Source organism: Berghia stephanieae, chromosome 2 (assembly GCF_034508935.2).
Source record: "Berghia stephanieae isolate SIO BIC M18660-M18661 chromosome 2, UCSD_Bste_1.3, whole genome shotgun sequence".
Taxonomy (NCBI): domain Eukaryota; kingdom Metazoa; phylum Mollusca; class Gastropoda; order Nudibranchia; family Aeolidiidae; genus Berghia; species Berghia stephanieae.
In genome coordinates, this window is record NC_088361.1 from 72,402,445 (window position 1) to 72,407,013 (window position 4,569).

Below are 4,569 nucleotides of genomic sequence, written 5' to 3' on the forward strand. Positions count from 1 at the left end.
GTAGTAGTAGTAGTAGTAAAAAGTGGTAAAACCTTATTACCATTCTGGCTTGTTAAAAAAATATAAAGATAAAAACCAAAATACTCTGACGTCAAGTGCCATGATCTAATGCAAACTATGTTACAGCCATAAATAATACTTTTTAACGTAAAACCATCACCACTTTGATTTGCCGAGACGAAATATCGAGTAACTTGGGAAAGGAAGGAGTGTTGCGTTTCCAATGAATACTAATATCACTGAATTGGCCCTTGCATGTCGTTAAATGTGATTGTGAGGACATTCGGTTTCAAGATATGTCACTGCAAAGTCGTATACAGCCATTTTGCACTTATCGTGTGAGCCATGTCAATGATTTTGGCCTCTCGTTGCTTTGAGTATCATTGCATCTTTTTGCATTAACCAGTGAACTACCGTACTTTGGAAAGACCCGTATTTAAAATTTGCCCAGAAAAGTTGTCTTTTAAATATCGACCCATTTAATCGATCATTTGATGAGTTTTGTGGCCAAATTATTGATACTCGTCTTTCCTTGGTACGATAGTTAACTGGTTAACTACGAGTCAATCATCCGAATTTAGAGTGAGCTTGTGTTATGTTAAATAGTTCTATTCCTACCCATATACATTTTCTACCAAAAAGAGAGCCATGTGCCTACAACAATGAAACAGTGCCAGAAAATCAGAGAGAAAAATACAAGAAGAAAAAAAAATCAGCCTGCCTCGACTAGGGATCGAATATCAGATCTCTTGATTACCGGACAGACATGCTACCAATATACCGCAGAGGTTACACGATAGTTAGGACGATATAATGTTGTTGTTGTTGTTGTTGTTGTTGTTCTTCTTCTTCTTCTTCTTCTTCTTCTTCTTCTTCTTCTTCTTCTTCTTCTTCTTCTTCTTCTTCTTCTCTTCTTCTTCTTCCTCTTCTTCTTCTTCTTCTTCTTCTTCTTCTTCTTCTTCTTCTTCTTCTTCTTCTTCTTCTTCTTCTTCTTCTTCTTCTTCTTCTTCTTCTCCTTTCAGTTTATCCAGCATTTTGCAGGATTACCATAGTTAGTTAACGATAGTTAGGACGATATAATGTTGTTGTTGTTGTTGTTGTTCTTCTTCTTCTTCTTCTTCTTCTTCTTCTTCTTTCTTCTTCTTCTTCTTCTTCTTTGTCTCTTCTCTTCTTCTTCTTCTTTTTCTTTCTTCTTCTTCTTCTTCTTCTTCTTCTTCTTCTTCTTCTTCTTCTCTTCTTCTTCTTCTTCTTCTTCTTCTTCTTCTTCTTCTTCTTCTTCTTCTTCTTCTCTCTTCTTCTTCTTCTTCTTCTTCTTCTTCTTCTTCTTCTTCTTCTTCTTCTTCTTCTTCTTCTTCTTCTTCTTCTTTTCTTCTTTTCTTCTTCTTCTTCTTCTTCTTTCTTCTTCTTCTTTCTTCTTCTTCTCTCTTCTTCTTCTTCTTCTTCTTCTTCTTCTTCTTCTTCTTCTTTTCTTCTTCTTCTTCTTCTTCTTCTTCTTCTTCTTCTTCTTCTTCTTCTTCTTCTTCTTCTTCTTCTTCTTCTTCTTCTTCTTCTTCTTCTTCTTCTTCTTCTTCTTCTTCTTCTTTTCTTCTTCTTCTTCTTCTTCTTCTTCTTCTTCTTTCTTCTTCTTCTTCTTCTTCTTCTTCTTCTTCTTCTTTTCTTCTTCTCCTTTCAGTTTATCCAGCATTTTGCAGGGTTGCCATATTGAAAGCCGCATCTCCATGCATTTTGTAATTGTATATCGAATACTTTCTTTTTCACGTATTCCCTCTCTTGTCTCTTATGTTGTTAATCAACAAGTCATTTTATTATCTTAGTTATATTAATTTTATTTGTTTAATATCAATTTCACCACAAATATCTCATTTCAAATACCGAACAATTGAAATTACCCCCAATCTTGTCAAAACCTTTCAAAGGGATTAAAGCATAATTTTGTACACACGTTGGGGATCGGTTTAATCAATCTATAATATATGAAGTAACATTTTCTGGCCTAATTTAAAAAGGGATTTGCCAGAGTAAGCCAAATTAGCAGCAGTAATTACTTCTTTCTTTCAGTAGCATCGTTCGTGTCAGGGTCTGTATGAATGTGGAGTATTATTCTCTTTACTTAACAGACCGTTTGGTAGTAGTAGTAGTAGTAGTAGTAGTAGTAGTAGTAGTAGTAGTAGTAGTAGTAGTAGTAGTAGTAGTAGTAGTAGTAGTAGTAGTAGTAGTAGTAGTAGTAGTAGTAGTAGTAGTAGTAGTAGTAGTAGTAGTAGTAGTAGTAGTAGTAGTAGTAGTAGTATCCTTAAAAGTGGAAATAGATTGTTTGTGAGTGTGGGACATAGGAAATGCCATACAATTAAGTAAGAAACCATTTTATCCCGTATACGAACGAATGGTGAATAGAGCATGGCATATGTTTTGATAGAAGCAAGAAAATTGAAGAAAGCGGAGGAGTAAATGAATGAGAAAAAGGAGGAAGTGGAAATGGAAGAAAATAATGGGTAAGACGAAAATGAGATAGAGAGAAAGAAAGAGAAGAATATCAGAAAGTGGATGATAATGATAGAAATGATGATGATAATGATGATGATGATGATGATGATGATAATGATGTTAATGATGATGAAAATGATGATGATGATGATGATGATGATGATGATGATGATGATGATGATGATGACGACGATAATAATAATAATAATAATAATAATAATAATAATAATAATAATAATAATAATAATAATAATAATAGTATTAATAATAATAATATTGATGATAATAATAATGACAATGATAATAATGATAATAATCATAATAATGAAAATAATTACATTAATAACAACAATAATAACAATAATAATGATAATGTAATAATAATACAATAATAATAATAATAATGATAATAATAATAATAATAATAATAATAATAATAATAATAATAATAATAATAATAATAATAATAATAATAATATAATAATAATAATAATAATAATAATAATAATAATAATAATAATAATAATAATAATAATAATAATAATAATAATACAATAATAATAATAATAATGATAATAATAATAATAATACATAATAATAATAATAATAATAATAATAATAATAATAATAATAATAATAATAATAATAATAATAATAATAATAATAATATAATATAATATAATAATAATAATAATATAATAATAATAATAATAATAATAATAATAATAATAATAATAATATATATCATAATATCATCATCATCATCTCATCATCATCATCATCGGCATCATCATCATCATTATCATCATCATATTAATAATTATTATATTAGAGAGAGAGAGAGAGAGAGAGAGAGAGAGAGAGAGAGAGAGAGAGAGAGAGAGAGAGAGATTGAAAATACAGTTATTATCGAGATAATATTGTAAATTACAGCCCCGGATCAACCTCAGGCCTTCTGTATTTTTTATTAAACGGAAATTGAAATTTAACGAAACAATGTGTGTATGCGCAACATGCGCGTGTGGCTATCTGTTTGTTTGTTTTTTTCGTATTTGTTTTGTTTTATACACGTTTCAATTTTTTTGAATATTTGAGTTGAATTCTTAATTTATTTTCTCTCATTATGGAAGAGAATGTGGCGTTAACGAGACAATCCGGTCCGTCACGACGGATCTACTGCTTCATCAGCCAGTCTCTTTCCACTGTATTTGTATTCATGAAGTGACCACCCTGAGCACGTAGCTTGTCCAATTCTTTTCGATGACCATCTGCAACGCAATGACCGGGTAATTACTTTGTCCAGCCGGAAATTTAGAAAACTCACAACAACACCCCGGTCTGAATTCCTTATCAGACTTATTTCCTCTCTTTTTCTTGTTCGAAAATGGTGACTGGAAAATCCAACATCTTGTATCCGAAAGGTGGCAGAGTGTCTAATGCGCAATCTACCGTGTACGTACATTTGTAATCAGCCGCCCCAAAAACAATATTGTGTCGAATTAAACGAGGGAACGGGATCTTAAAAGTTGAGAGAAGAGATATGGGAATTGTTTGTCTTTGTCAATGTTAAAGATCGTATTCATCTTCCTCAATGTTTTAAAACAACTCAAGTCACACATTATAGACCCCACATGCATTTAAGCATCTATACCAAAGCCAAACAAGCATCTATACCAAACAAAACTTACTAACTAATACCGTTTTGAGGATGGGTCATATTTGTAAAAGATTGGTTCATTTGGAAGTGTGTTTTTCTTGTATTTTTCTTCATGTAGCTACCTACTATTTGGCATTGTGTCATACACATTTTTATGCTTTTATAATAATAATAATAATAATAATAATAATAATAATAATAATAATAATAATAATAATAATAATAATAATAATAATAATAATAATAATAATCTTTATTGTCCAAATAGGCAATTATTGTTAGGTTAATTACGTTAGGTTAAATTAAGCTGTTTCGAAACAGGAAAATACAACATCCTAGTTGGTGAGCCTTAGTCTTTTTATTTCAAAATTGTCTTCTAGTGTCATCTACCAAACGGTCTGTTAAGTAAAGAGTTAACTTGATTCATTGTT